This window comes from Stegostoma tigrinum, chromosome 11 (assembly GCF_030684315.1).
Source record: "Stegostoma tigrinum isolate sSteTig4 chromosome 11, sSteTig4.hap1, whole genome shotgun sequence".
NCBI lineage: Eukaryota > Metazoa > Chordata > Chondrichthyes > Orectolobiformes > Stegostomatidae > Stegostoma > Stegostoma tigrinum.
Window position 1 is genome coordinate 77,276,253 of NC_081364.1, and position 22,800 is coordinate 77,299,052.

The 22,800-nt window shown below is 44.6% G+C and overlaps 1 long non-coding RNA gene and 1 pseudogene across 2 annotated transcripts; one reads left to right on the forward strand and one right to left on the reverse strand.

Annotated features, from left to right (window-relative positions):
- The first annotated feature begins 2,515 nt into the window (after positions 1-2,515).
- Positions 2,516-2,716, forward strand: LOC132210266 (U2 spliceosomal RNA; annotated as a pseudogene).
- Positions 2,717-4,754: 2,038 nt separating this feature from the next.
- Positions 4,755-20,859, reverse strand: LOC132210144 (uncharacterized). Of its 2 annotated transcripts, XR_009446365.1 has the most exons (5): positions 20,665-20,859; positions 17,399-17,553; positions 14,544-14,680; positions 12,313-12,412; positions 4,755-6,740 (listed from the first exon to the last, which is right to left on the reverse strand). It is a non-coding gene; the product is annotated as an uncharacterized LOC132210144 (long non-coding RNA). The 2 variants fall into 2 exon arrangements; XR_009446366.1 differs by lacking the exon at positions 14,544-14,680 and having other exon boundaries at positions 4,756-6,740.
- Positions 20,860-22,800: the final 1,941 nt, after the last annotated feature.

Consider the following 22,800-nt stretch of genomic DNA (forward strand, 5'->3'; position numbering starts at 1 on the left):
GAGGTCTGGGACGATGGCAAAAATTCGGCAGAGCTCAGCGTGGCTGTCTCCTCTGGGGCTGCTGACTGTGGACTGTTTGGCCTGCTGTGTTCATCCAGCTCCACGCTTTGTTATCCCATGTACACATTTTGCTTCACATGCTGTTCCCAGTCACCTGACTCTGGTGTTGGTGTGATGTAAATCATGACCCACTAAATTGAGTATTTTGCAGAGGTGACAAAGAAGATTGATGAAGGCAGAGAGGGTAAACATTGTTTGGATGCACTTCGGAAAGGTGTTTGAAATGGTTCCTCATGGTAGACTGGTTAGATCACATGGGATCTCGTGGAAGCTAGTGGTTTGGATCCAAGACTGGCTTAAAGGCAGGAGGCACAGAGTGATGGTAGAGTGTTGTCTATCGGACTGGAGACCTGTGACCTGTGGTGTGTCACAAGAATCAGTGCTGGGACACTGCTTATCCATAACTTTGTATAAATGATTTAGATGGAAGCATAGGAGGGATGGTAAGTAAGTTTGCAGATGGCCCCAAAATTCATGTTGTTGTGGACCGTGAAGAATGTTATCTCAGAGTACAACGGGACCTTGATCAGATGGGCCACTGGGCCAAGGAGTGGCAGACAGAGTTCAATTAAATGTGAGGCGATGCGATTTGTAAGGCAAACTAGGGCATAACTTATAAGTTAATGGTAGGGCCTTGGGGAGTGTCACCAAACAGAGCCATTGGGGTGCAGATGCATAGTTCCTTGAAAGCGGAGTCTCAGTTAGACAGGGTGGCGAAGAAGGCATTTGGCATGCTTGCTTTTATTGATCAATGTATCGAGTATCGGAGTTTGGACGTTACCATGCAGATGTACAGAACATTGCCACTTTTAGAATACTGCATTCAGTTATAATATCCCTGCTACAGGAAAGTTGTTAAACTGAAAGGTTTCAGAAAAAAAAAAGATTTACAAGGATGGTGCTTGGATTGAATGGTTTGAGCTACAGGGAGAGGAGGCCGAATAGGCCGGGACTGATTCCCTGGAACATCATAGGCTGAGGCGTAACCTTACAGAGGTTTATAAAATCATGAGGGGCTTGGATGGGATGAATTGGCTATATCTTTTCCTCAGGGAAAGGAATCCAAACCTGAAAGTATGGGTTTAAGTTGAGAGGCGAAAGATTTGAAAGGGTCCTGAGGGACAGTTTTACATGCAGCATTCTCTACATGTATGGAGGAGGTGGTACAGTCACAGCTCTTAAACAGCATCAGGATTGGGAAATGAATAGGAAGGGGACAGAGGGATATGGGCCAAATACTGGCAAATGGGGCTAAAATAAGTTAGGATATCTGGTTCGAATAGACAAGTTGCAGCAAGCAGTCTGTTTCCATCCTTTACATCTCTACAGCTCGTGGATCTTAGTTTACAATTCTAAATTAGCAGATTGTAATTGGAATGTATGGAGCCAAAGCCAAACCATTTGTGACTTATTCAATGTACTGAACTTAATATCCACCATCACGCTGTTCATTTCAATGAAGGGAGGGGAGTGATGTTCCGGATGTTGGAGTGGTTTGGGGTCCAGAGTTCATATATTCCCTGTCAGATGGATTAGTCTAAGAAATTGTGTTCATAATTGTGATCCAGTACTTCCTGACAGTGATATTACTTGATCAGAATTAGAATTTGTTTCAAGTATTTGATGTGATTTGGGAAGAGGCAGGCATTTTTTGCATTGCTAACAGTTCAGTTTGCTTAGTGCACAGAATAGAATGGCACAAAAATCAGACCCTTTTAGCAACTGCAGGCACATTGACACTGCAGGCAGTTACGCATTCCAAAGAAACAGACGGGGTCAGACGGGTTTGGAGGGCAGAGGGTGGTGATTCGCCTTTTTTGTAACAAAGAGTCATATTTATCGAGGGAGGTAGACCCACCATCTTCAGCGAGTGGTTCCTGCTGGCTGTGCACTGCCTGAGAGGGCACTGGAAGCAGAATTATTCGTGGACCTCAGGAGAGAGTTGAATGATGAGATATTTACAGGGCATCAGGAAGACCATGGCGGGTGGGACTGGTGAAGTTACCCGTACAGACAGCTGATGCAGACAGTGACAAGCTGAAGCACCTTCCTCTGTGCTGGGACATTCTCTGAGTGTGCGGTTCATTACCGATTGTTGGTGTAATCTCACTGACCCGCTGCTAGTCACGGAGCTGGTTGATGAGGCTTGTCAGTGATGTCAGCTCTGCCCTACCTCATCCGATTGGTACGTTTCTGATGATCTACATTCACTACAAAGCAGTTTTATAGAAAAAAAAAAGTGATGAAAAAGTGCTGGTGCAAACTGACTTGTCTGCCCTGGTTCATAAGCCCAGGAGTACTAGAACAACAGTAAAAACTGTCCGCAGTGATTTACAAGTCTTTGCACACAGTCATGCTGATGGAAAATAAGATCAAGTGTCTGTTATACCAAGTGTTCAGACTTTGTCGTCTTTTTGCATGCTAAAGCTCGGCCTCAGTGACGGTGACGTCTGGGATTGTTTTTAACGGTCTGAGTGTGGCAGTACCACCACAGAAAAAGTATCTGTTCTTATCAGCTTTAATATCTGATAAGTCCTTCACTTAAGGACCCTATATTAAACTGATTATTAGAGGTGTGAGTTGGGATAGGAGCTTGCTTTGTGCTCTCCATGCGTCAGCCTGGTATTGCAGTGTTTCCAGGAATGGTGCAGTCTTATTAAACCAATTTTAAAAGCAGACTGAGCAAAACTTGAAAAATCCTCAGCCGAAACACCTTGTTGTCTCAGATTCTCCAGCATTTGAAGTTCCTACTATCCTTGAAGAACCATATGCTGGGATATGCTCAATGTTCTGGAACCAATATCAGGGAATTCCTACAGTGTGGAAACAGGCTTTTCGGCCCAACAAGCCCACACCAAACCTCACAGCATCCCAGCCAGACCTATAACCCTCCTAATATACCCCTTGCTGAATACAACAGGCGATTTAGCACAGCCAATCCACCTCACCTGCATCTTTGGACTGGAGGAGGAAAACCACGCAGACACGGGGAGAATGTGCAGACTCCACACAGGCAGTCACCCAAGGGTGGAATCGAACCCGGGTCCGAGTGCTGTGAGGCAGCAGTGCTAACCACCGAGCCACCGTGCCACTAAAATGCTTTCTCTCAGTACTTTCACCCAACTTTCTCTAAATATGCTTGTTCCAAGGTAAACGTCAATCTCTCCTTTTCTACATGTTCAGCACTTGTTCTGAATGTTAGTGCCTCATCCCTGGTACATGCTGCACCTTCCCACCAACACCATCCCTGAATATTCACACATGGCATCAAAAGTAAAATAAAATCACCTGCCAACACTGCCTCATTACAAATGGCATTTCAGAAAAAAATGCTATCGAAGTATTCACTAGTTTTGAATTTGATGATAATGACCTGGATGTATTGAACGATAGATTTTGGGAACACTGTGAGCCAGGAAAGATTATGACGTAAACGAGGTATGTTTTTCAATTGAGTGCAAGAGCACCCAAACAGGTGTGCATGTGGCTGCTTCATTTTTCTCAAGTCAAGGCCTGTGAGTTTCATCAGATTACTGACTCACTGATGTGGGACACAACTGCGAATGACCAAGTCAGTGGCATATTATGCCGAAAGCCAATTCTCACATTAGCCAACCAATAGATGTTTGCAGATCTAGCAAAATGAGTCAGAGTTAAAACAAAATGTTACATCAAGATGCAGAATTGCCTGTCCACAAAGTACATTCTTGCTGTCAGAACTCTACATGCTTTTCAGCACCTGAGACATGTTCTGCTCAGGACCTGGCACAAGATCTCTGCTTTTCCCTGGCATTTTTGCACTTTGATGTTTCAACTGGAACCTAATGTCTCACAGTGCTCCTGTCTTGCCTGGTTGTTTACTGCAGGCATACGCCAGGCAGCTTATCACTTATGACCAGCAGTCAGTCAAGGGCTGGTCAGCAGTTGTGGACACAAATGGTCACATCTCAAATTCTCAGGGAAGGAGTTCCCAGTCAGGGCAAGGGAGACAGGATTCAGTCAGGAGATCCTGACACAGCATGCCCATGTCCAAGGAATCATTTGATATCAGTCCAGGGACTTTGACACTGTCAGTCAGCCATTTGGGCATAATCTGGATCAGGGAATCCGTACCACTACAGTACAGAGAGGTGGCCACACTCACTACTAATTACATCCTCAAAATGATCCAGTAGATTTGTTAAGCCTGAATTATGATCATCAATCCAAGCTGACCCTGTCCATTCCTGCCATTGGGGGTCAGTTTGATGAAATTCTCAAAAGGTGTTCGGGAGTTTGGGGAGGTTCAAGTCCATAGCTCTCTGAAGTAGCAACACACGTGGACAAGACTGGTGAAGAATTTCGCTTTCATGGTACGCAGCATCGGGATATGGTCAACTTGGATATCTGGCTCCTAAATGGGATGAGGTTTTTGTTTTCAAACATGTCAGAACATGCATTGTTCCTACGAGAACAGCTATGGTTTCAACCATGAAATGGCCACTAATTGATCAAACGTGACCATCAACCAGTTTGACCTGTCAGCTGTCAAATAAATTAAGACAGAGATAGGTACATTTGCAGGAGTTTTTAAAATTAATTTTAAAAAAAAATCATTCATGGGATGATGACATTGCTGGATAAGAATGGCAGTTTCCTTCCCAAAAGGACATTGTCTTTGTTGGAAAAACCTATGGATTCACGGTCATCATCAGATTCTTATTTCCAGATGGAATCAAACCTAGGTCCCGAGAACGGTATCTCAGTCTCTAGGGAGTGATGGACAGAAGACTAAATAGAAAATATATACTAGAAATCATGCAGTGTCTTGGTTTATGTATTCACCATGAGATCCATCACTGCTATAGACACCAGGTAAAGAGCTGAAGAGATTGCATTCCCCCCACCCCAACCCCCAGACAGAGCCACAATGGACACCAGATTTCATAGCCAATTGGGAAAATGCGATCCGCGATTATAGTACATGACTCACCCCAATCCTTTGTTTGGATTTTTAAAAAATTCCTTTGATTTTTATGCACAAAATGGAAGATTACATTGCTTCCAATAAACAAGTGTCTGTGGAGAGCAACAAAATCCGTCATTGTAAAAGGTGTTCAGGCAGAACGAACAAATAAAGGGCCATCGAGATCATCACAGAATTCCTACAGTGTGGACGATGGCCATTCAGTCCATACCAACCCTCCAAAGAGCATCCCACCCATTCTCACACACTATCCTATCCCTGATATTGCACACAAGACACTGTGGGCAATCTAGCATTGTCAATCTACCAAATTTGCACATTTTTGGACTGTGGGAGGAAACCGGAGCACCTGGAGGAAACTCACGCAGACAGGGTCTGGGTAAGACACTCCTCGTAAGTTCAGTGTGGACTTGATGGGCTAAACTGGTCTGCTTCCACACTGGAGGGATTCTATGATCTCCAGAAACAAGCCCAAAACACATGGTTTTTGATTCTGCTGTTAGCTATATTCAAACCAGTCAACTCATTCAGAAATTTGCTGGTAGTTAACCGGTCCTGATGAACCAGGAAATCCCATTTCACATACTGTGCGGGTGGATAGTCTTCAGTCAGTGTGAATGTGTCGATGTGTCTTGACAACGTGACTATTTCCAAGCTCTACCTTACACAACTGTTACTAACATTTTATTCACAATACCAGCACCCCTACTTGCGCAGGGATCGGTAACATCTCAAACAGTCCAAAGCCATGGTTCATTTGATAGTGAGATTGACAGCAAAGTCCTTCAACTGTGGTTCTCTGAACTCGCTGGTGTGTTACCAGTTTGGATGACAGTGAATCCCTTCCCACACTCAGAGCTCATGAATGGTCTCTCCCCAGAGTGAAGTCGGTGGTGTATCAGCAGGGAATTCGAGTCAGCAAAGCCTTTTATACACACAGAACAGGTCAATAGTCTCTCTCCAGTGTGGATTCGCGCGTGTATCAGCAGTTGAGTTGTCTGAGTGAATGCTTTCCCACATTCCAAGCAAGTAAATGGTTTCTCTCCAGTATGAACTCCCTGATGTTTAAGCAGGTTTGATGACAGAGTGAATCACATTCCACAATCAGAGCGGGTGAATGGTCTCTCTCCAGTGTGACTCTGGTGGTCAGTTTCTAGCTGGGATGAATGAAGAAATTCCTTCCTGCAATCTGCACATTTCCACAGTCTCTCTCCAGTGTCACTGCGTTGGTATTAGGACATTTCAGATGAATCTTTACAGACTCTTTGACACACAGACAATGTGTATTTCTCCCCAATATGAGTGCTGCTTTTTCCTTCAATATTCAAAATCCTGATAAAATTGGGTTCTGATAAACAAAGTGACTGTCAGACCTGGAAGTGGAACTGCTTAAATTCTCCAATTGCAGGCTATACTTTCAATCAGCAACTAAGTGCAGTGAGTAAGAAACCAGAAGAACACACAGATTGTGAAACTGAGAAATTCTCTGGATATTTGTGGAGCGACACTTGGGGAATATGCTGGATTATCATTCGAACAAATTCAATTCATAGATATCCTCCAGGTAAGGGATCCAGTCAATGTTTGCACAAACCTACCAAAAGAGATAGGTGGGAGAGCCAGGGAGGAAGGACAGGCATCGTATAGATCTGTAACTCAACCCTTCGATCCCTCTGAAAGGCTAAGAACAGTGCAGCAGGAAAATTGTGGATATCTGAAATGAAAACAAAAAAACTGCTTAGTCAGAGTTGTACAGCACGAAACAATCCCTTTGATCCCAGTTGTCCATGCTGACCAAATATCCCAAAATAATCTCATTCCATTTGCAAACATTTGAGCCATAATCCTCTAAACCCTTCCTATTCACATTCCCATCCAGATACCTGTTAAATGTTGTAACTGTACCAGCTTCCACCAGTTCCTCTGGCAGCTCATTCTACACAGGCACCACCCATTTGCCCTTTTAAAAAAAACACAAATTTGCTGGAAAAGCTCAGCAGGCCTGGTAGGATCTGTGGAGGAGGGAAAAAAAAGTTAACGTTTCGGGACCGGTGACCCTTCCTCAGAACCCGAAAAACTCTTCTCTCCTCCACAGATGCTGCCAAACCTGCTGAGCTTTTCCAGAAACTTTGTTTTTTTTTCAGATTTTCAGCACCTGCAGTTATTTTGGTTCCCTTTTCAGTCTTTCCCTCTCAGCTTAAGCCAGTGTGATTAGTTCTAGTCTCCCCTAACCTGGAGAAACAATCTTGGCCATTCACCCTACGCCCACCATCATTTTATTAACCTCTATAAAGGTCACCCCTCAGCCTTCAATGCTCCAGGAAAAACCGCCCCAGCATATTCAACCTCTCCCTACAGCTCAAAACTTCCACCTCTTGCAACATCCTTGTAAATCTTTTCTGCACCCTGCCAAGTTTAACAGCATCATTCCTAAAGCAGGGCATCTGAACTGAACACAGTATTCCAAACGCAGCATAATCAATGTCTTGTTCAGCCTATAACATGACCTCCCAACTCCTACACTCAATGCACTGACCAATAAATGCAAGCATAGCAAATATCATCTTCCCTACCTTCTGAACCTACAATCCACCTTCAAGGAACTGTGCACCTGCACCCCAAGGAGTATCTGTTGTCTAACAGCCCCCAGGGCCTCATCATTAACTGTTTAAAGTCCTGCCCTGATTTTCATTACCATAATGCAATCGCTCACATTTATCTGAGCTAAACTCATTTCTATCACTCCTCGGGTCATCAACCCATGTGATTACGTTCCCATTGTACTTGGAGGTAAACTCTTTTGCTGTCTACTACACCAACAATTTTATTGTCATCTGCAAACTTACTAACCATTCCTCCAATATTCATTCCACATGATTTGTATCAATGATAAAAAAAAGTGGACCCAACACCAATCCTTGCAGCACACTGCTGTTCACCGTCCTCTAGACTGAAAACCACCACCGCCCCCCCGCCCCACCATGATCCTGTTTCCTACCTTCATGCCAATTTTGTTTCAAATAGCTAACTCACCCTGGATCCCATTTGATCTAATCTTGCCAGCCAGTCTACCATGTGGAGCTTGGGTGAATGCCTTGCTGAAGTCCATAATAGACAGTGTTCACTGCTTTGCCTTCTTCAATCTTCTTTGTCACTTCTTCAAAAAACTCAATCAAGTTAGTGAGTCAAGATTTCCTACTCACGAAGCCATGTTGACTATCCCTAATCAGTCTTTGCTTCTCTAAGCACATGCAAATCCTGTCCCTCAGAGTCCCCTCCAACAATTTACCGACCACTGACGTCAGGCTCAACGGTCGATGGTCCTCTGGCTTTTCCTTAAAGAATGGCACCACATTAGCCACCCGGCCTTCTGGCACTTCACTAGTGTCAGTGATACAAATACCTCAGCAAGGGGCCAGCAATTACTTCCCTAGCTTCTCTGAGATTTTGTGGGTAACACCTGATCAGGTGCCAGGAACCTATCCACCTTTCTGCATTTAAGACATCTAGCACCTAGATCTCTGTAATATGGACAATTTTCACGACTCATTATTTATGTTTCCAAGTTCTCTCACTTCCATATCCTTGTCAGCAGTAAATACTAATGTGAAATACTCATTTACTATCTCAGCCTGCAGTTCCACACAGACAGCCTTGTTGATTTTTAAAGGGGCCCTATTTTCTCCCTTGTTGCTTTTTTGTCCCAAATGAAGTTTCAGAATCTCTTGGGATTCCCCTTAACGCGATTTGCCAAAGATAGCTCATGTCTCCTTTTTGCCGTCCTCATTTCCCGTGAGTATACTCCTGCTGCCCCGATACTTCGAGGGATTGACCCAGTTCCTGCTGTCACTACCTGACATGCACTGCTTTTTCTTGACCACAGCCTCAATTTCTTCAGTCAGCCAGTATCCCCTACATTTATCAGCCTTGCCCTTCACATGAACAGGAACATACGGTGTCTGGGCTCTCCTTATTTTAGTTTTGAAGGCCTCCCACTTTCCAAGCATTCCTTGACCTACACATCACCTCTCCCGATCATCTTTTGCAAGTTCGTGCCCAATAATGTCAAAGTTGGCCTTACTCCAATTTAGAATTTTGAAGTGTATATTAAATAAATAAGTTTTATATTTAAACTGATCACATCTGCCTGCATCTGGCACATACTCCTCTAAACCTTTCTTATCTATGTCTTTATTCAAGTGTCTTTTAAACAATGTGACTGTACCTGTATCTGCCACCTCTTGAAAGTTCGTTCCACACATCCGTAAGAATAAAAATATCCCTCATGCCTTCTTAAATATGTCTTTCTCCTCTCGCCTTACACACATGTCCCTTTGTCTTGAAATCATTCAACCTTAGGAATAAACCCTTGCTATTTGCATAATCTGTGCCCTCATGAACCTCTAAGATCACTCCTTAACCCGTTATGCTCCAGTGAGAAAAGTCCTAGCTTTGGCCGTCTATTTGATAATCAAGCCCTCCATTCCTGGCAACATCCCAGCAAGTCTATTCTGAATAGTCTTCAGTTCAATAATGTCCTACCTGTAACAGGGCGACCAGAGCTGCACACAATACCTCACATGAAGCCTGAACAATGTCCTATACAACCTCAACATAACATCCCAACTCTGAGACTCAAAGGTCTGTGCAATGAAAGCAAGTGTGCTAAACAACTTATTAATCACTCTGTCTACTTGTCTACATAAACTTCAAAGAATTATGCACTTGAATCTCAGCATCTCTCTGTTCCACAACACTACCCTGGGTGCAACCATCAATTGTGCAAGTCCTACCCTTTTCATTTTACCAAAATACAATATCTCACATTTATTCAAATTAAACTTCATCTTCCACTCCTCAACCCATTGAGGTAACTGATCAAGATATCGCTGTCATCTTAGATAACCTTCACTAACCACTAATTCAAGTATCATCTGCAAACTTACTAATCTTGTCCCTTAAATTCTCATCCAAATCATTAACCTGAACGAGAAACAAAAGTGGACCCTGCACCAAATGCTGTGGAACACGCTGGTCACAGAACTCCACTCTGAAAAATCCTCCAGCACCACATTCTCTCCTACAACTAAGCCAATTTTGCCTCCAATTAGCGAGCTCTTCCTGAATCACATGTGATCAAACGTTACTCATCAGTCGACCACGTGAAACCCTGTCAAAGGCTTCACTCTCACTCTGGGAGGTGCTGCAAATCTGACCTAATTCCCCTGCCATTTGTCCAGCATTCCTTGAAAAGTTAAATCCCAACTCTGTTTTGAGAATAACTGCTAAATCTGCATCCAGCTGCCATTCACTGTTCCAGAACCTGGGAACTTGCTGAGTCAAACAAACAATCTTCACATTTTCACCCTGCATTATTTGCCAAGTAGCTGAATGTTGTATTCTACGGTTACCAAACATTGCTACAATGGAGAATTATCTCAGCTTCTGTTAGCTCTCTCCAAACCAGAGACCCACCATAATTTTAATTGACTTATGGGATGTGGTCTTTGCTGCACAGACTAATATTGATTGCCAATTTTATTGGATTTGGAGAAAGTGGTACTTTCTATTACTGCTGCACTCCATGTGCTGTAAGTACACCACTGTGCTGTTTGGATGATAATCCGCCCTGGAGCCTCACCAGCCTCTCTATTGCAGGAATCATACCTCAAACCTCACTACCCACCCGATCATGCCCTCTAGCCTCACTACCTCCATTACTGCAGGCATCACCCTCGAGCCTCAACACCCTTCACATCTCTGGAATCCCTCTCCAGCCTCACGAACTGCCTATCCTTGGAATCCACCTCTAGGCTCATAACTCACCATCTATTCAGATTCCTCCAGTCTCACAAACCACCTTATCTCTAACCTCCTCCAGCCCACAAACAACTTTAGCTCAATAATTGTCTTTAGCCTCACAAACCTTACTTTGTCTGGAGTCTCCTCCAGCCTCACAATCTTGCCCATTTCTGTAATCTCCTCCATGCTCACTTTTCTCTATTTTTGTCGTCTTCTCCAGTCTCAGAACCCTTCCTGTCTCTAATATCGTCGAGCCTCACAAATGGATGATACAAGAACGATATTTCTTTCCTCTAATGCAATCCTTATTTTTATTCATCCACTTGATGGCGGCACTTTCAATTTCCTGGGCTTCAGGCCCAAGAATTGCAAGGTAAACCGCTTTACATCTATACCTCACTTTTCTCCCCAAAACACTGACCGATCATGAGTCATTTATTCTGATATCTCATTTTCTGAATTGGCTTGAAATATTGCTGGGCATCTTCCTATGTGAAGTGTCTCAGAGGTCTACAGTACAGAAAACGGCTCTGTGGCCCATCCAACCTGTGCCGGTTAAAAAGCACTACCTAACTACTCTAATCTCATTTCCCAGCACTTGGCCCAGTGACCTGTCTGCATTGGCATCACAAGTGTGTATCTAAATATGCCTTAAACGCTATGAGGATCTCTGTGCCTACCACCCTCACAGACAGTGAGGTTCAGTGCCATTGTCACAGCATGATGACATCACAGACAGGAACAGAGACGAGCTGAGTCTGTGCAAACCAAAGATCCCCCAATCATTGTGAAGGACGGGAGGGTCCCTGATAGGGGGCAGAGGAGATTTTACAGAATGATTTGTAGGGAGAGTGTTTTTAGTTGCATGGTTGGGGTTTTTTTAAATTATAATTTCATGTGACTTAGACATTGCTGGTACATAGTGAGAATATCCATCTACAATAGATGGACTCTCCTTCTCAACCTCTCCCCTCGCCTGGGGTATGGTAATCTTCAGGTTAAACCAGCCCTATGGTCAGGTAGGACAATGGTGACTTTACCTTAGGCACAGTGATGCCACTTTCCCTCGGTGGTGGAGAGGGGAATGTTGAATGTGGTGGATGGGACATCACTCTGACACTGCTTCACCTGGAGGATGTTACCTTTCTTTAATATTGTTGGGGCTGTGCTCATGCAGGAAAGTGGAAAATGTTCCAACACAATCCGGATGAGTGCCTTACACACAGCAAACAAACTGTCATTGGGGAATCAGGTGCTTGGGGAAACTAAGATTGATCTCATTGTAACAAAGGATTTTGAGGGGACCGTTGATAGGAGGTGTTTACAAAAAATAAACATTAGGATGGTAAAACATACACTCAACTGGCCATAAAAAAGGACTACAGGACATATATTGAAAGTCGTAGGGAAGATCTATTGAGAGAATGGAGTAATGAGAGAAATTTTACATGGCAAATGGGAATGACCAGGAACACAATACTCACACACAATGTGAATATCCAGGTCCTGATGAATTGAGTAATTCTGTCAGAGTTTGGTGTTACAATTATTGAGCTTCCCACCTGAAAGTCCACTTGTAATATCCTGTAACACAAATTCATAAAATCCATCACTGACAGTCCGAGTAGAAATCCACAACATCCCCTCCTCCTGGCCGAGGATAACTGTGCATTGTTCCTGCTGCACATTATTCCTTGTGGAGGTCAACAGTTGATTCGGGGGAAATCTATTTGGGTTTCTAGGAATTTCCACCTTGGGACTTCACGTCACTGAAGAGAACAACAGGTGTTTGACACATGGCAAAGAATGGCCAAGAGAGTTAGTGAGATGCAGGCAGCAGGATTTGCTTCCTTTTCTTTCCTTCTGTGCTGCTGCACTGCCACAATGAGACATTCGCTTTTCCGGCCCAATGCAACTTGATGAACAAGTTGTCTCGATTCTGAGAAATGGGCAGTAAGCTTCTCCCAGTCATTTGAAAAAAAACGCCCCTTAAAAAAGCAGCAATTACGTATGTGTCATGTTGCCCAGTGCTCCCAACAAAAAGATGAGAAGAATGAGGGAGGATCTCATAAAAAGGAATAACGGTCAAGTTCCACGAGGGTTAGAGTTTATGGAGAGACATTGATAAATGGGCGACAAGTCGGCAAATGGAGTATAATATGGGAAAACGTGAGGTTGTTTATTTTTGAGGAGATGACCAAAGAACAGTGTTATTTAAAAAGGTAAAAACTGTGGAAAACTGCAACACGAAAAGGGATTCAGGAATAATTGTGCAGGAAGCATGAAGCGAGCACACAGTTGCAACAGGTAATTGGGAAGGGTCATGGGATGTTATCCCTTATGTCAAGGTGTTTGTAGTATAAGAGTTTGGAATACATGTCTCAGGACAAAACGTACAACTTGCTGGCAAGACCACATCTGGAGGAATGGAAGCAGCTTTTTTTGGTCCACTTATTTGAGCAAGTATATCACTTCACTGGAGGCATTTCAAAGAAGATGAACTAAGATGATCATTGGTTTGGAGGGATTATGTTTTAAGCTAAGACTAAACAGGTCTGGAATAGACTTAACTAGATTTTTTTGAAGAATGAGAGATGATCTTATTAACAATACAGGATTCTCAAGGGAGTTGGAGGATAAATGCTGAGGGAATATTTCTTATCGTGGGAGCAGATTCTTGATAAGGCAGAGAAGAGAGGGTTCTCTTTTGGAATTGTCAAGCTTAAGGCAAAATAGACGTGGGTAAGGGGTTTCAGTCTCAAATGAGCTGGAGTGAGGTGGAGAGAAGGAGCATTTTAGAGATGGAAATTTCTGATATTTCCGATTGAGAAGATGTATGGTAAGATGTTCATCTTGAGACCAGATATGAGAGCATTATTGAGAAGGGTGCAGTTCAGCCTCAGACAGTTCCCAGCAAGAGGGGTAGATTCAGTACAGTAGTAAGGAAAAGTAATTTGTAATAATAAGTGAAGGCAATGGGTTTAACTATCACAGTGTTATTGGAGGAAATTTCAGCTAATCAAGTAGTGGGAACATGATAAGCAGTTTCATAATTGAGTAACAGTGGAGCAAAGCGATGGAGGCGAGTTAGATCTGAACACTGTAGTATACATGTGAAAGTTAACACAGTGCTTGTGGAAGATCTCACTTCCTGGCAGTATGTTGGTGAGAAACAGCATGGGCCAAGGATAGATCCTTGGGGGACATGGACTACATGGATTTCAGACAGGAAAGAGAGATGGAGTAGGATCTTCCAATGACGGTGAGGTTGAACATTGGTTTTAAACAGAATGGGCGAGAAGGACATAACCAGAAAAAAGAAACAGACAGAACAACTAACAATATCTGTGAATTGGCATGGGGGAGAGGCAAGGAGGAGGAGCAGGAGGAGAAATAAGAGTTGGAATAGCGAGTTTAGCGAGAATAGGACAAAGGGTTAAGATGAGCTTTGATAAGGCTTGACATGAGACTGGAAAAAGATGCAAGTTTAAGCCTAAAACGAGGAGCAACATGCCAGGCAATTTGGTTTGGTGGGCTTGTGGAAGAGAGGGAAGCAGCAGAGGCAGCTGATTGGATTGTCTCAATCTTAGTGACATATAAACTCCACGTGTCTCCCTCACTTGCTGTTGGAGGGGAGGATGGAGGAGACTGGATGATGGGCAGTGTTTTGCAAAGAATGCCTGTGTTAGTGATATTTAAAAATGAGTGAACAAACCTGATGACTTTAACTTTTATCCAGAATGTTGAAATGTACCACAGAAGTCCAGGTTCGAATCCTAACTCAGTAGATGGTGGAATTTGAATTCAATAAAAAAAAACTGGAAGAATCAACTGGTTGCCATGGAACGATTGCTGATGACAGAGAGAGAAAAAAAAATCTAATGTCCTTCAGGGAAAGAAATTTGCCAACCTCAGCAAGCCACTCAGTTGCAAATCACTACAAAGTTTCAACAAAGGAAGAAGCTGGGTGGCCCACTTGGCATCTACCAGGGAACTAGGAAAGACAACAGCAGAATCAGCCCTTTCAGCCCCCCAAACTCCTGCTTACTAATGTCTGGGGGGATAGGGTCAAAATTTGGAGAGCCGACTCAAAGACGAGTCAAGAAACAGTGTCAGACTCATGGAAACATACCTTGCAAACAATGACACACATCACTATCACTGTCCTTAGTGAAGCCCTGTCCCAGCAGATGTGGCAGCACAGTGCTATTCTGACCAGATTATTTGACCTGGGAGTGCTCGACATTGACTCTGACACCTGGAAATCTCATGGCTGCCGCTGATTACCATGTCTCATCCTCCCTCGGTTGATAAATCAGTAGTAGTATTATCGCTAGGTTATTAATCCAGAGACCCAGATAACATTCTGGGGACCTGGGTTCAAATCCTGCCATGGCAGATGGTGAAACATGAATTAAATAATGATCTGGAACTAAGATTCTAATGATGACCATGAAACCATTGCCAATTATCAGGAAAGACCTATCTGGAATACTTATGTCCTTTCGGGAAATGTGCCATCCTTACCTGGTCTGGATGACATGTGCCTCCAAACCCAGAGTGATGTGGTTGACTCTTAACTGCCTTCCAGGTAATAAACGCTGGTCCAGCCAGTGACTTCCACATCCCAAGAGTGAATTTTAATAAACAAAAAACTCCATCATGTTGAACAGCTCTTGGAGGAAGCACTGCAAGTGTGAATGGCACTAAATGTACTCAATGTCCACCTTCAGGAGTAGTTTGCAGGAGGATTACCAATCAGACTGGTCGGGTCCTGAAGGACAAAGCTGCCTGGCTGGGACTGCAGCAGGTGGTGACGCACCAAACGGGGAAAGCATAGCTGATCTCATCATCACCAATTTCCGAGCTGCAGAAGCATTTATGACAGGATTGGTAACAGCATCCACCGCACAGTCCTGTGGAGCCAAAGCCTCATCTTAAACTTGAGAATACCCTCCACTGCGTTGGGTGACACTAACTTCGGCGAAAAGGGACAGACTTGGAACAGACACAGGAACTCAAAACCAGATATCTATGAGGCTTTGAGAGACTTCAGCAGTAGCAGGAGTTCTCCAGCACAATCTGTAACCTCATGGTCCAGCATATCCTACAGTCAGCCATTGCCGTTGATCCGGGGGACCAACACTGGTTGAATGGATAGTATTGGAGAGCATGCCAACAGCAGCATCAGGCACACCTAAAAATAAGGTGCCAACCTGGTAAAACTACCAAACAGGATTATCTGCATGCCAAATAGCATAAGCAGCAAGAATTAGAGCTAAGCCACCCCATAACCAATAGATCAGATGTAAGCCTTACAGTTCTGCCACACCCAGTTGTGAATGGTGATGGCCAATTAAACAACTCACTGGAGGAAGCATGCCAAAAATCCCCATCCTTACTGACAGAGGACCCCAATCTATCCACGCACAAGACAAGACTGCTGCATTTGCAGGAATATTCAGCCAGAAGTGCCAATTAGATGATAACTCTCAGCCTTCTCCAGAGGCCCCCAATAGCACAGATGTGAGTTTTCATCTAATTTGATTCATTTAAAATGATATTATTAAATGAAAGAAGAGTGCAAAGGTTACGGACCCTGGCAATAGTACCAATGACTAGTGCTCTACAGCTTGCTAGCCACCAAGCCAAACTGTTTCAGTGCTGCTACAGCACTGGCATCAACTGAATTTGGAAAACTGCCCAGGTCTGTTCAGCACAAAAACACAGCAAATCCAACCCGAACAATTTCCTCTCAAGCAGTCTACTCTCTATCATCAGTAAAGTGATGAAAGGTGTTGTAAACAGTGCTATTTAGCAGCACTTACTCAGCCGTAACCTGCTCAGTGACACCCAGTTTCAGTCACAGCAGGCACTCAGTTCCTGATCTTATTACAGACTTGATCCACAAATTCACAAACTGCTGAATTCCTGAGGTGAGGTGAGGGTAAACAGCAGAGCCCTGCACAAAAACCACTTAGTTCCACTTCAGTGACAATGACCCGACAGTGACACCTCAGTTTCAGCTCATCTATTCCTGTGTTACCTCTAGACGTAACTATCCAAACTCACTTAGTCGGCCTCCCACATTCAACGTCCCTGTAACCTCAAGAATACCTGAAATTCTGCTGCACACAAGTTCATTTGTACCAAGACCTGTTCACCATCACTGCTGTGCTCCCTGACCCACAAAGGCTCCTATTTATAAAGCAAAAATTTAAAATTCTGATCCTTGATTTAATTCCTGGCTGTGATGAGCCCTATCTCCCGACACCACACAACCTTCAAGACTTCGACAACTCATTTAGTTTCAGACTCCAACAGTGTGTTTAATCATAGCCTCCAACAGTGATGCAGTTTCTACAGTTGCCAGACAACACGGTCTGGAATTCCCATGATAAACCTCTCAGGTTTGCTCTCCTCCTTTAAGATAGTCAGGAAAGCCTGCAAATTTGTCCACTTTTTGATCACCTGACCTATTATGGCCTTACGTCAAATGTTTCTTGATAATATTTCTGTGAAATTATGAAACATGATAAAAATACAAATTGTTTGTTGATTTGGACATACACCATCAGCTCTTCAGTGTCGCTAGATGAATGATCTGTAACTTCTCAAATGACCGCATTGTGGGAGCACCTTCATCATATGAGCTGCAGTAGGACACGAAAGTTAAACATCACCTTCTCCACAGGCAACAAGGCTTTGGCAACGATCGCTGGTATCTGTGGAAGGAGAAACAGAGTAAATGTTACAGAAGTGCAAAATGAATGACAGAATAAAAATGTTGTAGAATTTGGTGGTCTGAAGTGGAAGAAAAATGCACTCTCTTTCTGGGAAAATATTTCCTGACTGTGAACAAAGCCGTTCAAAAATTAACCTGGCAAGAGAGCAGCAAAGGGTGAGGGGGTGGGCACCAGTGGAAAATTTCTTTACAAAACAAAAAAAGTACAAGGAAGTAACAGTAAAATACGACAGAGATCAAATATATCCATCATTCGAGACGGACACCAACAAAGGTGATCAGGGAGCACAGAAGTGAGTCAGAGCAGTGCGAGCTGCTATTATCCCACACTCTGGGAAAGAAATCCAGAAGAAACAAACATTTGGATAAGAGATAATGGCAACTGCAGATGCTGGAGAATCCGAGATAACAAGGTGTGGAGCTGGATGAACACAGCAGGCCAAGGAACATCTTAGGAGCAGGATAGGTGACGTTTTGGGCCTAGACCCTTCATCAGAAATGGGGGAGGGGAAGAGGATTCTGAACTAAATCGGGAGAGAGGGGGAGACAGATTGAAGATGGAGAGAGAAGACAGACAAGTCAAAGAGGTGGGCATGCAGCAGGTAAAGGTGACTGTAGGTGGGGAGGTAGGGAGGTCGATCAGGTCAAGGGGGTGGGATGAGGTTAGTAGGCAGGAAATGGGGATGCAGCTTAAGGTGGGAGGAGGGGATACGAGAGAGGAAGAACAGGTTAGGAAGGTCGGGATAAGCTGGGCTAGTTTTGGGATGCAGTTGGGGGAGGGGAGATTTTGAAGCTTGTGAAATCCACATTGACTCCATTGGGCTGCAGGGTTCCCAGGCAGAACATGAGTTGCTGTTCCTGCAACCATCGGGTGGCATCATTGTGGCACTGCAGGAGGCCCAGGATGGACATGACATCTGAGGAATGGGACGGGGAGTTGAAATGGTTCGCGACTGGGAAGTGCAGTTGTTTAGTGCGAACCGAGCATAGGTGTTCTGCAAAGTGGTCCCCAAGTCTCCACTTGGTTTCCCCGATGTAGAGGAGGCCACAACGTGTACAGGGGATGCAGTATACCACATTAGCAGGTGTGGAGATGAACATCTGCTTGTCGTGAAAAGTATTCTTGGGGCCTGGGCTGGAGGTGAGGGAGGCAGTGTGGGGGCAGGTGCAGCACTTCCTACAATTGCAGGGAAGAGTGCCAGGTGTGGTGGGGCTGGAGGGGAGTGGGGAGCGGACAAGGGAGTCACGGAGAGAGTGGTCCCTCTGGAAAGCAGACAAGGGTGGGGAGGGGAAAGTGTCTTTGAAGGTGAGGTCGGATTGCTGACGGCGGAAGTGTCAGAGGATGACGCGTTGGATCCAGAGATTGGTGGAGTGGTATGTGAAGATGAGGGGAATTCTTTTTCGGTTGTTATTGCAGGGACGGGGTGAAACGGAGGAGTTGTGGGAAATGCAGTAGACACAGTCAAGTGTGTTCTCGACCACTGTGTCAGGGGTGGGGGGTAAACAAGGGCATCTGAGATTTACAGGGAGTGGAATCCTGGGAGCAGATGCAGAAGTGAAGGATTTGGGAATAGGAGATGGCATTTTTGCAGGACGGTGGGTGGGAGGGAGGAGGTGTATTCTAGGTAGCTGAGGGAGTCAGTGGGCTTGAAATGGATATTGGTTTCTAGACGGTGCCCAAGATGGAAACAGACGTCCAGGAAGGTGGGAAAGGTGTCAGCGATGGTCCAGGTGAACTTAAGGTTGGGGTGGTAGGTGTTGGTGAAGTGGATGAACTGTTCGAGCTCCTCGTGGGAGCACGAGGCAGCACCGATACAGTCATCCGTGTACCAGAGGAAGAGGTGGGGTTCTGGGCCAGTGTAGGTATGGAAGAGCGATTGTTCTAACAAAGAGGCAGGTATAGTTTGGGCCCATGCAGGTACCCATGGCCACACCCTTGGTTTGCAGGAGGTGGGAGGAGTTGAAAGAGAAGTTGTTGAGGGTGAGGACGAGTTCACCTAAGCGCATAATGGGGTCAGTAGAGGGAAACTGGTCAGACCTGCCGGACAGGGAATAGCGTAGGGCTTTTAAGCCCTCTGTATGGGGAATGCAGGTGTTAATGTGGTATCTTGCATCCACTGTACTCATTGTGACCTCCTCCACATCACGGAGGCTTGGGGGCCACTTTACAGAACACCTACACTCAGGTCGCAATAAACAAGTGCACCTCCCAGTCAACTACCATTTCAACTCCCCGTCCCATTCCACCAACGTGTCCATCCTGGGCCTCCTGCAGTGCCACAATGATGTCACCCAAAGTTTGCAGGATCAGCAACTCATATTCCACTTGGGAACCCTGCAGCCCAATGCTATCAATGTGGACTTCACAAGCTTCAAAATCTCCCCTCCCCCAACCACATTGCAAAACCAGCACAGCTCATTCCCACCTCCCCAACTTGTTCTTCCTCTCACCTATCCCCTCCTGCCATCTCAAGCTGCACCCTTATTTCCTACCTGCAAACCTCATCCCACCCCCTTGACCTGTCTGTCCTCCCTGGGCTGACCGATCTCCTCCCCAGCTTCACTCACCTCTCCCTGCTCCATCCCCACTTCTTTAAACTTGTCCATCTTCTCTCCACCTCTCTTCACCTCGATCCATCTTCTATCTGCCTCCCCCCTCTCTCCCTATTTATTTCAGTATCGCCTTCCCCTCCCCCATTTCTAAAGGGTGTAGGCCTGAAAAGGTCAGCTTTCCTGCTCCTCTGATGCTGCCTGTCCTGCTGTGCTCCTCCAGCTCCACACCTTGTTCTCTCACTTTCAGCCAGAGGCGGATGCGCATGCGCACAGATTCACCTCTGCCCTTTCAAAATTTCAAAGCTGCCGCGCATGCGCCCCGCGGATCATTGCCCCCCCCAATAAAGATGGTGGCGGTCACACAGGCCTTTCGCCATTTGAGGCATTGATTTGTTGTCTGCAAACCTGATTCTGGGAGTTTCAAATGTGTGTGTTTTCCAACATGCTCTAAGTCTTTGTACAAATTCCAAGCCCATACGAATATTGCTTCGCTCCCGCTTTCTGCCGTTTTGCTTTCTTTACCGTGTCCTGCTCTTACCTCAATCACACAAATCTTGGTCTCAGCGAAGGGTCCAGGCCCGAAGCGTCAGCTTTTCTGCTCCACTGCTGCTACTTCACCTGGTGTGTTCATCCACCTCTGTACCTTGTTATCCAGAATTCTCCAGCATCTGCAGTTCCTATTATCTCAGCGACCCAGCACTGGTGATGTGGTTAGCACAGATCCCGGCCCCGCTTCACTCCGATTGGTTATGAGGGCTGAGACGTCCGTCCGGACATGCACGGCAGTCCTGTGCTCCTATTGGTGCGCACTGACATCAATCACCCAGACTCCATTGTGATCTGGAGCATGCGCAGTGCTTTGTGTTGTCATTGTGAGAAGCTAATGATCGTCATGACAATGTTGCATTTTGAGACAAATGAGACTGAGAACTGGATGAGAAAGATTGTTACATTAGCGATCCTGGGGTTTTAATAAGTCGCTCTGAGGAATGGGCATTGCACCCGAAACGTTAACTCTGTCTTTTTACCCTCACAGATGCTGCCAGACCTGCTGAGCTTTTCCAGCAACGTTGTTTTTGTTCCTGATTTACAACATCCCAGTTCTTTTGTCTTTTTTTTCAATAAGTCGCGATTGAAAAGGCTTCCTGCAGCTCAAAGCTAAAGATAGCCCTTGATACCGCTCTGGCAGCCAGTAGAGAAATGGCAGTGAAATAAGGGTAATAAATACAGGTATAACAGTCCTCAGGTAAGATGTAAAGGGAATAATTATGAATATGAAGAACACCACGTGGTGAAGTGAGGTGAGTGTTGTTCATATTAACTGTGATTGCGCAGAGAGGGAGGTTAATCAAAAAAGAACAAGCATAAAAGAGATTCCCAAGAAAGGTCTGTGCAATGGAAAGCAACGAGAATCAGAAGGTAAAAGGCCAAAACAGACGAAAAAGTTTGAAGACAGAGGCTGCAAAAACTCCAATAAGTTGTTTCACTGTTCTACTGTCTAGTTATTGGCATAAGCAGTATACTCCACATTCAACTGGAAATAGCTGTCAGAGTTTGTCACTGTAGTTTACTTCATAACAGATAAACTCCACGCTTTGTCTCAATCGAGCTGACAGTTGGTTCACAAATTAGTTCTGCTGCCAAGTCCGTTCCAGTTTGAAACGGGTATAGATCACATTTAAATAGACAATACTAAATGTCAATCCAGGCTGGCAGGCAAACTCCACTTCCTCACCACTGACTCCATCCCTGCCTCTGGTAATTGGCAGGTAACACACTGCTCACAGTCATAGTGCAATATTTCACCCCAAGATGAGCTTCCAACCACATTACTCACCCCCACGCCCATTACCACATAGACCACGTACAATTTCAACCTCAACAGCATCCTAGTTCATCTGCTGCTGAAACTCTCATCCACTCCTTTGTTACCTCTCAACTTAACTCCCCAAACACACTCCTGGTCGGCTTCTTAATTCTACTTCTCTGAATTCTTGAGATGATCCAAAAATCTGCTGCCCCTGTGTTTACTCTCACCCATTTCAACATCTTTGAGTTTTGCCATGCTGTGCTTATTAGCATACACATTTTCTGGGTGGCAAAGCACCAAGGTATTGAAATTCATATCCTTATTTTGAAATTTTGTCATCCCACCTCCTTCGTTTGATAGTGCCTCCAGCTGCAGATATATCTGAAGAAGGGTCACTGGACACAAAACAATAATGCTGCTCTCTCTCCACAACCACTGCCAGATAAGCCGAGTTTTTCATCAATTTCTGCTTGTGTTACTACTTTCAAGCATCTACTGTTCTTTTTTCCTTTTTCCTTCAAGATATTTGTTCTACCTGACTTCCAAACTCCAGTAGATTTCTGGTTTTAACTCTCCCACCTTTTTCATGTTTTCAGTCTCCAAGGCCATAAGCTGTTGAATTTACTCCCTAAACATCCCTGGTTTTCAAAGTCCCCTTGTTTGTTCAGGATATTCCTTGAAACCTACTACTTTGGCCAGTTTCGGGTCACTTGTACTAATAAGTGCCTGGTATCAAATATTGTTTTGTGACAACCTTGTGTAATATGTCAGATCATTGGACTGAATCAAAAGTATGAAAACATTTAAATTGTTCTTTTGGAAAACATCACTAATCCTTCACGATCATTTGGTAACTCCTTAACT